The 11838-nt window shown below is 37.0% G+C and overlaps 1 protein-coding gene across 2 annotated transcripts in view; it reads left to right on the top strand.

Moving 5' to 3' along the window:
* The window catches only part of LOC145660698 (limbic system-associated membrane protein-like), a 1132467-nt gene that overhangs the window by 718362 nt on the left and 402267 nt on the right, over positions 1 to 11838 (top strand). The window lies entirely within an intron of this gene.

Raw genomic sequence — 11838 nt, 5'->3', positions numbered from 1 at the left:
CAGTGCTGACGCGTGTGCGACAAAGTTCCGTATATTTCTCAGGTGAGTATAGTATATATGTTTTCAATGTGTAATAAACCACAGCACATATTCACTTCATTCAAATACATATGCTTGTATATTCTGTTGGTCTTAATATTCTATCAAAGTATTGAAAATCAAGCAAGTATAAGTAAAACTTGGGTTAAATAAGGAATATAAACCCAAGTCTTTAAGTGACAGAGCAAATATTTACTTAAGTGGTGCGGTACCACATCATTTCTGGGGTATGAAGTCCCAGTCTTTCAGTGAGGGATCACTACCTCATCATTTCAGGGGGATAACCCCCTCTACTAGTACTGCTGCATACATTTACATTGAAATCCTAGTGCCTCACTGCGAAATCCATGTATAAAACAAGTAACGTTCAGTAATGGGTGACATTACTCTTAAGGATGGGTATACCCCTTTTTCTCTACGAAAAAAAGACTGCATTCAGTAATTGAAAAGTTGTGAGGGGGAATTCACTCCGGGTATAGCTCCCCTCTTCCTCCACGCAAAAGAGCGCGTTCACACTGCATTGGATTCTCTTTCTGCATCCCTAACAAAATATTTCGTATTTCATTTCATTTTTACAAAGCCAATATTTATTTTTTCTCACTCATTACCTTGCTTAATATAGAGTTAGTATGTACAAAAACCATGTGACTACCATATGATTAAGATTCTGAATACTGCAACACATGTTTAAAATACGCAAGTTCATATTCCCAACACTTATTCAGAAATAAAGAACCTTAAATTTCTCTCACTTAATTACATTCGTTTATTCGTCATGTCTTGGAAAAGATCCATTTGAGTATTCACTACGTTTCGTGATAGTCAAGCTATTCTAACACGAATTCAAAGGGAGAAGTCCACTGCTATGATCCAAAATGAATCAATGAACCTAGTTCTTTTCTTTGGAGTCTAACTGTGGGAAAGAAAAGTCTACACATTTACGTAAAATTGCAATATTCGCATGTATCTTGGAAAATTGCATCCACTACAATTGAGAACTCTTTATATAAGTACATTTTTCAGTATGAAAACACATTAAAACACTTTTTCGCGGATCTAAACACTTTTTGTTCACTTCTGAACACTTTGTGAATACATCTGTACACTTAATACTGACTGATTTTCTAAATATTAGGGATACAAGCAAACAAATGTCTATCTTTTCTGTTGAACTTAATTATTTTACACTAAACAATATATTTTGAACATTATCTGTAGTAAATATTGAATATGTATCTGTTCTAAAAGTGTTCTTTATGTGTAAATTGCTTATTTTCCGAATAGACATCCCAATATGAATACAGATTCATGACAAATCATTCAGACACAATGTATTTATATAAAATCTACCATCAAAAATATTGGACAGTACGCAATTCAGTTTAATCACAATTTCAGTTATAAAGATTCAAAGAAATTGCACACTTGATTTTTTGCCGTAAAGTCCATCAGTGGCGGTTCTTAAGGGATGTCACCATGCATTTCTAAAACTATAAAGTATCTCATTGACGGTTCTTAACGGATGTCACTACGCATTTCTAAAACTATAAGTCCAACCGTCATTGGCGGTTCTTAAGGGACGTCACCATGCATTTCTAAAACTATAAAGTATCTCATTGACGGTTCTTAACGGATGTCACTACGCATTTTTCTCTAAAAAGATTAACACTGCCAAGATATTTTTTGTGTCCCCGCATATTCTTAACTATAATAATAATGCTAGTTCCATTCTTCACTCTTTCCTGTGGTCAACTTGTCCAAAAAACGCAACCGAAACGGAATCAAAACTCAAACATAGTATTCAAACAATTTAAAAAAAAAAAAAACAAATATTTCGTTCCTTCGTGGTGACCGTTCAGGAAGCTAGCTTTTCCCTGTTGGGTGTTATGCCCCGCATGTATGGATCCCCACTGTTTGGCAAACACGAAAAGCAATATAAGTCAAACGCGGTTCCCTCAGGTTTGGGGGGCTATGCACCCATGTATGCTTCCCCTCGGTTTTCGATAAACACATAAGACGTTATAAGTCACACGCGGATCCCTAAGGTTTGGGGGTTATGCACCCATGCACGGCTCCCCTCCCGATTTTCGGTAAGCACGGAATGCGTTATAAGGCAGCCGCGATTCCCCTGTTTGGGGGACTATCCCTCATGCACAGCTCCCCTCCCGATTTTCGGTAAACACGAAAGGGGTTATAAGTCAGCCGCGATTCCCCTGTTTGGGGGACTATCCCTCATGCACAGCTCCCCCGATTTTCGGTAAGCACGGAATGCGTTATAAGGCAGCCGCGATTCCCCTGTTTGGGGGACTATCCCTCATGCACAGCTCCCCCGATTTTCGGTAAGCACGGAATGCGTTATAAGGCAGCCGCGATTCCCCTGTTTGGGGGACTATCCCTCATGCACAGCTCCCCCGATTTTGGCTCGATATGCTCCCCACAAGTTAAAACATATTGGCAAACTCAGTTCGTTTCTACACTGTGTTAATTATTTTCATAAGAAAAAACAATATGTGTTAATTTTCTAGGGGAGTCCCACCATTCGATACTTATGCAAATATATCTAATCAATTATAATGATATAAAACTTACTTGAATATAATATCTTCTTCTTTGAACAAACACAGAAAAAAAATCCAGAAAAAACACTTTAAAGAAGCAAGGCAGAAGCAAGGTAGAAAACTTCACGAGCAAAATTGTTAATACAGGAAATGTGTACTCCATTTATATAATATATTTTTTATTTATTCATTAACATAAGGGGAATGGAATAGGGGGAGAAAAAAAAATAAAGTAAATGAATTTGCCTTGTAATACAGAATTGCCTCGATCTGCAAAGAATCAGAAAAGAATTCCTTTGTCGGTCTCTTGCCGAATCGAAGCAAATATTTCTTTTCTATAGAGGTAATACCAAGGAATTTTCACACAATGCCTAAAGTTTGAAAAACATCGCCAGCATGTCTCAATTCATACCTTAAAGACGCCAAATTGTCGTATTTTTCACAGCAAATAGTTGTTTACCAAGCAATAAAATTCGTTAGTTGGATTCAGCCGACAATGTTCCTAAATTTTAAAATTCCGGCTTTATTCAGTAAGCTATATAGCTATCATTTCAACAACTGTTTCAATAACTTGTATTTTGCCGAAAAGAACAGCATAATTATTGTATGTGGGAATACACAAAACCATTCTACAGGTTCTTTTTTGTGTGTGTGTTGTTTTGCAAAATCAAAATGAAGGACAACCATTTATTCATCAGGTTATTGGCAATGAGTACAAGGACATCCTACTTGTTTGTTTGTCTGAATGGGCGGGGAAGAGGTTTTTGTCCGCAAACCATCCACCAGAACTGGTTTGAAAAACACCCTTTGTGAGGAAAAATGTGTCAGTTATCGCCGTTGGGGGGAGAGAAGGTATAAGCATGTTCACACAGGATGCAGCCAAAGAGTGGCAGTGAGGGGTGGGGAAAAAATGTGTGTCACTTGTCGCAGGGTAAAAACCTGATCACACAGAATGCGGTCAAGAGATGCGGGGAAGGGTGGGGAGCGGGTAGAAACTTGTTCACACAAGACATTGATGATGGAAAGAGAGGCGGGGAAAGGGTTGGTTCTCCCGTTCAAACTAGAGGGAGTGATTGGCCCCCATGGTTAAACATTGCAGGCGGAGCAAACTGGTTTTTCCTGGCCAATCATATCACAAGGTTGTTTGCATAGGGTGTGAGAAACTGAACTTCAATCTTCACCCTCAGTATTACAATGACGCTTGGAGAGAACACAGAACCTTGCGTATCTGCGAATTTCGTACTGAGCAACGCTGAAAAATAGCAGAGTTAAGTCTGTCATTTAAGAGCCAAGCAAGCTAAACGAAAGAAGTGCAGTTCGCAACAAGAAAAAATAAATGAAAATAAATAAATATTTCTTCCTATCCTTCCTTTTTCCCGCCCATCTTAATACTTTACTCCGTAAAACAAAGCACCATTAAAAATCGTTGCTAAACATTGGAGCTTAAAGGGTGTAATCATATTCATTATTCATAATTTTCTAGTTCAAATAAGAGTGTTCAATTAGTTACGAGCTTTACAAGTCAGATCATAATTAAATTAATGGGGAAAAACCTTGTGGGAGCTATGGACCGCGTTTTAAGCCATATACTGAAGTTCTAATTATCTAAATCATAGTTTTAATTCTAATTTAATTATAATTTCGATTCAATAAACGTATTAAATCATGTTTAAAGCTAGGAACAGCATTCAAAGCCGTATCCTCAATCAAAAACCGTGTTGGATCGCGTTTGAAGCTAGGGATTGCGTTCAATAACGTATACCGTTGCTCTAATTATCTAAATCGTAGTTTTAATTCTAATTTGATTATAATTTCGATTCAAGAAACGTATTAAATCATGTTTAAAGCTAGGAACAGCGTTCAAAGCCGTATCCTCAATCAAAAATCGTGTTGGATCGCATTCAAAGCCGTATACCAATGCTCTAATTATCTAAATCATGGTTTTAATTCTAATTTGATTAAAATTTCGATTCAAGAATCGTATAGGAGCATGTTTCAACAAGAAAGGAGGTCATTCCACTTTTCCAAACAACCTCTATTGCACAAGTAATAAAACCACTTCCCCCAGAAACTTCCCCCAAGCCCGGGGCCGGCCTCTCCAAGGCCGACACGGCCATATTGACATCAAATGTACACTGTCATAAAAGCAATTAAGAGGGCAATAAAAGCTATTGTGGTGTACAATCCTAGACATTCCTACTGGGTCAGACCGAGTTTGAGAAGCGACATTCAGACCCTGGTGATCAAGAAAGGTCGCGATCTATAGTCCGGATCAGTTTTTAGTTCTTAGTTTTTTTTTGTTTGTTTTTTGTTTGTTTTTCGTTTTTGTAAATTTTCCCTTTTTTTTGGTCTCTTTTCCTTCCCTATCCTTTCCCTCCCAAATTTTCCTATTTTTTTTTCACTTATGGAAATAAAGAAAAAAACAAAACTACTATAGAAATCATTCGCAATGATGATAACTCGTCGGTTTTCGAATGCTCTAGGTAACCGACTAAGAGTAACGCGACTGAGCGAATGTAAAAAAAAAAAAAAAAAAAAAAAAAAAAAGTCCTGATCAACCTGCTGACGTTTAAGGCGTGTCCTACTTTTCACAATATCCAATGGAAATTGGGCGATGTTGTCTAATAGCTTTGTTCCTGGATCACGAGAAAGCAATTTCAGAGATATGTCCTTATGATATATGTTACTATAGCGTTAATACATTTGTAAGAACGAATTTGTTTTTCAATATCTTAATTTGTCACGTTCATGTTTCACGTTATGCTTGTCCATGAAAGGAAAGGAAATCCGACAACGTCGCACCTGCACACTATTGGCTTTCCACAGACGTCAAAAAGTTTAAGCCGGACTTTAAGAAACCGTTATCACGACCCACTTATCTGCTTTCGATTTTGAGCCATTTTGAAAATCGGCATTTATTTTCGCGTTTTTAAACAGCTGAAAACGGAAAGCCACTAGGTGACTTGTGATAACGCTGCCTCACGCAAAATAATATTGTCTAGAGCGCTCTTGTTCCATATTTGAATTATCTTTTATCTATTTGAAGATATCACATAATTACTGTAAAATTAGCGGTATTTTAATTTCGCCGGGATGAAGACTCTTAAGTGCTACTGCTGTCCCATCCTATCACTGCCTGAAAGGGGAGCTGGTAAAAACTACTAACCATTTTTGTTTTAGCCGATACAACATTTAGGAGTTCACATCCAAACAGCTCAAACTGAATGTTAGGAGTGCAAAACTAAGCCACGGTACAAGCAAGAAAAATTACAGTTTGAACAAGTGCCAGGGAGGAAGCTCTGAAAGAAAGTAAAGTTACGACAGCGTTAGAATTATTTGGCTTTCTCGAAAAAAAGGAATGAATGAAATGAATTTCGTGCTTCCATTAGGACCATATTTTAAATCATTCTTAATGTAGCAAGGCATATGACTGCAATTTATTTATTTATTAAAAAGATTTAAAAAAGAGAGAAATTTCGTTTCATATGGTGCCAAGGATTACGTAAGGCAAAACATTGTGATTTTCATCTTCTTTCCCCTGTTTTTCCTTCTTTTTTGTATGTATAAAGAAAAAGAAAGTACAGCAAAACCAATACAAAAGATTCTTCTTTTCCTTTTGATGTAAGATCTCTTGACTGGAGAACATTTTAAGAGGATATTGTGAGAGACTCTTGCTGTACTTAAGGAAACTGGAACATTGCCACTCTGGGTCTTCTGTCTCTCAAAAGACAGGATATTGGAGAACAGCTTCACAAGTTCATGAACAAAATGACATATCGTTTGGTTTGGTCAAACCTTTGGCTTCAACACATAAAATATCGTACATGTCTGTGCAAGCATGGGAGAAATCACCTTCTCTCTTACACGGTTTATTTTACTATTTCGTTGTTTTTTTTTTTTTTTTTTTTTTTGGTACACCATTTTCTCTGTTTTATAGGTTGTCCCTTTACATTCAGAGCTATTGTCTCGGGTTCATTTAATTTAATCACAATCGGTTTTCCCAACTGGACGCTTCGTTTTCGAACCCCGATGGGGGCAAGATTTTTTTTCTAATTCTACTCTACAGTTCTGAGAGATGCACTTACTCTCTTTCAAGTACGTTTTTTTTTTAAAAAAAGAAACGTTTTTACGTCCCACGGTTATGACGCTTAGGCTAAAGGAGACGGTGATAATGAGAAATGAATGAAATGATGGAATGAAGAAAGTGGGAGGAAACGGGGGAACCCCGTGAAAACCCACGGACAGGTGTTTGTTCACCACAAAGTTCACTTGGTACGAGCTGGGATCGAACCAAGGACCCCATGCACCAGAGGTGAATGTTCTACTGCTAAGCCACCACAGCCCGAAGTAGGTTTTAAATGAGCGATAGTTAGCAAAGATGGGAGCACGTATTTTCTATTTGTCCAATGCATTTTGTAGGGAGAAATATTAATTGAATCAATTTCTAAAGATGAATATTCAAGCTCTGACCAAAAGACAAGTTCAATCAATATTTACAGAATAATCCATGCATTATTTTTTTCATTGTCGGGAGACAGAGCCGTAATTTGTAAGATTTTCTGGGAGGGCAAACATTTATATTTGGACCCCTATTAAAATAAATACGAAATCTTCTCCTTCCGAAAAAAAAAAAAAATAAAAAATTACTTCTAGGATCTCCAGTCTTTCGTAGGAAGATCCAGGGTGATTCCTTATGGGAGTTCGTTGAGTTCGCTCGAATTTCTCGTTAAAAGTAGTTTATATTTCATTTTGTGTTTTATTAAATGTACTTGCGAAAAGTATTACCTGACCAACGAACGAGTGCGGGCGGCCGGTTTTGGAACTAAAATGCAAGCAGCAGTATTTCTAACCGGATTACTTGTAATCAATTTATCACAGTTCTTTTTGTCCTGTTTGTAATAAACCACTTGACGCATATGCTCAAGTCAGGGGCAGATCCAAGGGGCAGGGCGATCTGGGAAATTGCCCCTTTCCCCCAGAATAGGATATTTTTTATTTCAAAAATAAAACCTAAGAATTTTCACCTTTGTATTATACTATAAATGTAAAATAAAATCTGAAATAGGAAGGCCTCATATATATATATATATATATATATATATATATATATATATATATATATATATATATATATATATATATATTGTTTTACGTTGCAGAAGTCAAATAAAGCAATAAATTGCAAGAAATTACTTATATTGGCTTTCTTGCTCAATAAAATGTCCACTTTCGAAATCGGAGGTGGCCATTCCTGTTCTGAAAATTGCAGACAATAGCTACATCTCCCTTTCTAAAGTTGCTTTACTTTTTTTCTTTCTTTCTCTTTCTTTCTTTCTTTCTTTTTTTTTTTTTTGCAATACACTCTTACCTTGTTTGACTTCGAACGACCGCCCCCCTCCAAATATTCAACCTGGATCCGCCCCTGGCTCAAGTTAAGACTAACAGTTTCAAAAGTTATTGAAGTTATTTGCAGAACATCTTAAGTAACAAGCAAAAAACAACTACAACAAAAATACACCCTCCATATTAACTTGCGAACAAACTAGCGAGCAGCGTTTTACAGACTGCTCCTGTTTTATGATGAAATCGAATAAAACGTAATCAATTTTTATACAATCTGCTTAATACACGGTAGAAGCTCACTGAATTGTCAATTGTGCTATGTTGTTCTTAAATTGGTAATTTCCATTCATATATCACTACTCACAATACATCTGCATTATTGCAGGAATGGTTCATATAACCACATAACTTAACGGCGTGAGATTAGGCTATGTATAACATCCAAACCGCAATTTTTAAAAACCGTTCGATACACTGCAGAGTGAAACTCTCCGCTCCCCCTGTCCCAGCGCACTTGCCAAGAAACTGATGTAAACACAACAGCAGCGCCATCCTCCCAAAACCGCACTGCTGTCCTGGTCAGGTAATAGATCGTTTTTAGACCTGCGCGTATTTTAACGAATTCAAAACCACAAATGAATTCCGCAATTCAAATACAACCCAATTTAAACTGGGAACGGCTTTCATGTAAGCAGCTATTTCTTTTAACGCTAGATGTCTCTGCCATCACCTTGCTTCCACGGAAGTCAATGGTAACATTTTTATTCACTGCTTCACCGGTAAGTATGTATAAATTTCTTAACATATCGCACTGGGCAATGTCTGAAAACTGTGAACTAGGTACAGGTAAATTCAGAAACAGCAGTACTGCTTAAAGCTACTTGGACAAAACACTATTTTCGTAAATGAAGGAATACGGAACGAGGCGTATCGTAATGAATGTACCTTTGTTCTAGTTTGGCTAGATAAAGGAAGAGGAAAAAGTGAAAATATTTGCATAAAATGAATGAAAGAGAGAGAGAGACAAAAAGCAAGAAATTATCAGAATATAATTTAAAATAGACTCGAGGGTCTATTTTTGCGTGTGCATCTCTCTACAGAAAGAGAGTTCAGAGTGAGGGAGCGATTCAACACATACAGTATGTGAAGATAGGAAAAAATGTTGGACAAAGCGTGTGTAAGCATTGCCTTTAGGATTCCATTACGTTGATTGTTGAAGAGTGTTTTGTGAAGGGGTTTGGGGAAGTCCTTTGTGGTTCTCACACATTTATATATATATATATATATATATATATATATATATATATATATATATATATATATATATATATATATATATATATATATATATTCGTATGTTTTATTCCACTTCCTGGCTACAGCATACTACATACAGTACATCAGTCGTAAGTATAAAGTGGGACACACAAACAGAAGGTAAAGAGATAAGAGAAAACGCGGAATGGAAAAATGCTATGACTGAAAGCTAGAACAAAGATAGAGACAGAGAATGGAAGGATAAAGGGAGAAGAGAAATCAGTGACATTTCAAATGCACTGGGAGGTTGTTGCTCCCCGTGCCATCAAAGGAACTTTCAGAAAGGTGCCTACAGTTAGATGAATATACAGAAAAAAATCATCGTTTTTTTTATTTGTACGCTTCTTCTCCCTTTTCCTCTCCATGATTTCCACACTTTGCTATTGATGTATGCTAGTACAGTGTTGAATATTCATATAAAAGTATGTATATTGTAATGTTTGGTAGAGCCAAATGATAGACCGGGTGTCTTTTCCCATTCACCAAGTTTTATTACAAAATATAATATAATAATAAATACAAGTGTCTCTAATTCAATGTCTCTTCCTCAATGACCAAGTGAAGGAATACTAAATGTTTTGCCGGGTGCCCCTTCAAATCATGGCAGTTTCCAGAACACTTTGACAGATTGTAGGTTACACTCGGATTATAAGGTTAAGACGGAAGTCCTAGTCCAGTGCGACATAGGGTAGGGAATAGGTGCTTCTAGTCCACAGCGACATAGGAAGGTAAAGGTTAGGCGATCAGTTGGTCGACTGATGCTGGGTCCCTCGGTGGTCCTCCTTTTATTTGTCCTCCTCGGGTCCTTCCGTGAGGTCCGTCTGCTTTCGGTGTTCCTCGATGTCTTCTGTGTTGGCCTGTTGTCTGCTAGGTTGTTTGTAATCATTAGCACGTGTTGAGCTTGCACGTGCATCTGTTGTGATGTGGGGATCCTTGCAATATTATTATTACATCTTAAAAGATTTGTTTGTTTGTTTGTTTGTTGTCCTCTTATCAAGTGAGGTCCCATATGTTGTAGGCACAAGCATCATGTCAGTGTTTGAAAGATATAAATACTAGCGTGATGTATAGTTTACTAGTCTGATGTGTAGTTTAAGGCGTTTGATCAACGTTAAGTTGACATATTGTCATGGTTACTTATCCGACTCTAGTACTGACAGTTTCAATTGCTGTTATATGAAAGATACAAAGCTTCAATACAAAAATGAAATTAAATCTTTAACTTTTACGGCCGACGTTTCCGCCGGCTAGGCTAAAGGAGACGGTGATGTTGAGGAATGAATGAAATGGTGGAATGAAGAAAGTAAGAGGAAACGAGAGAACCCGGAAAACCCCAAGTACATAGTGTTTGTTCACTACAAGGTTCACTTGGCGCGAGATAAGATCGAACCAAAGACCTTATGCACCAGAGTTGAACGATCTACCACTGAGCCACTGTGGCCCAAAATTTCAATATTACAGGAAAATATTACAATAGTTCTATAGCTGCGCTAAACTACCATTTCCGTAAGGTCACCGAAATTAAGTGGTACTGGATCTACTCACAAGTAAACCTTACGTTTTGGGTGAATCGAGTTGCTGACTGAGACACATATGAGAAAGTAGTACTAAATGTGGTCAGTATTTCAGTGAAGTTGTAGGTGCGAAGCTCCAGGGGTTTAGGAGATACAGCTACCAGAACATCACATGGAAGTACAGAATAGTCTTCATACAGTTGGAGGTAAAAGCCCTGTAAGACCTCTTGTAACGACAAAAGGTGAATAACAAATATATGGGTACATATTAGGACTAGGGGGAAGTCATATAGTAAGGGTATACCTGACGGCGGCCATCTTGAAATCCGCCATTTTGAATTAAAGTTAAATTTTTAAAATAGGAATAGGGTCATGTGATACATGATTTAAGGCGCAAATTTAATCAGAAGAATGGTGACGTTAATTTTGATTTACGTGCAATTGGTAAAAAGTTACAGGGAAATTAAATATGGTTGCAGCGTACGTATTAGTTCTTTACCCCACCTTGTACATTTTGTATTAATGATAATAATTAAATAAAAAGCAGGTGGATAAATATTAGGTGTATGGTAAGAGTTGCCTTGATGGCGGCCATGTTTAAATCCGCCATTTTTAATCAAACAAAAGTTTTAAACAAAACGCATAACAGTGGCACCTTATTAATAGCAAATTTTACCATAACTCCAACGGTATAACCATTTTTGCTTTATCATTAACCAGCACAAAATTAAATGGATCGCTCCTTACGACTACTGATTTGACGGAATTGTTAACGACAAATGTGTCAAGTGTAACTCGATTGCCTTTCTCAGGTGTGCTCACTGTGAGCAGAGCATTTGTGCAAGTCATGCACTCTTTTCTGAACTACATATTGATTGTACTAATTGAGGACTTTTCTGGAAGAAAGACCCAAGTTCAATTATGACTCAATTCAACTTTGGTCATTTTTCATTAAATTAGCAACTTGTTTACGCGATAACAAATGCTGGTTAATGATAAAGCAAAAATGGTTATACCGTTGGAGTTATGGTAAAATTTGCTATTAATAAGGTGTCAATGTTATGCGT

The sequence above is a fragment of the Thermobia domestica genome, chromosome 9, assembly GCF_964235325.1.
Source record: "Thermobia domestica chromosome 9, izTheDome1.hap1.1, whole genome shotgun sequence".
NCBI classification, from domain to species: Eukaryota; Metazoa; Arthropoda; class Insecta; order Zygentoma; family Lepismatidae; genus Thermobia; species Thermobia domestica.
The sequence above is the reverse complement of the archived record's forward strand: the minus strand, read 5'-3'. Positions and strand labels throughout refer to the sequence as shown.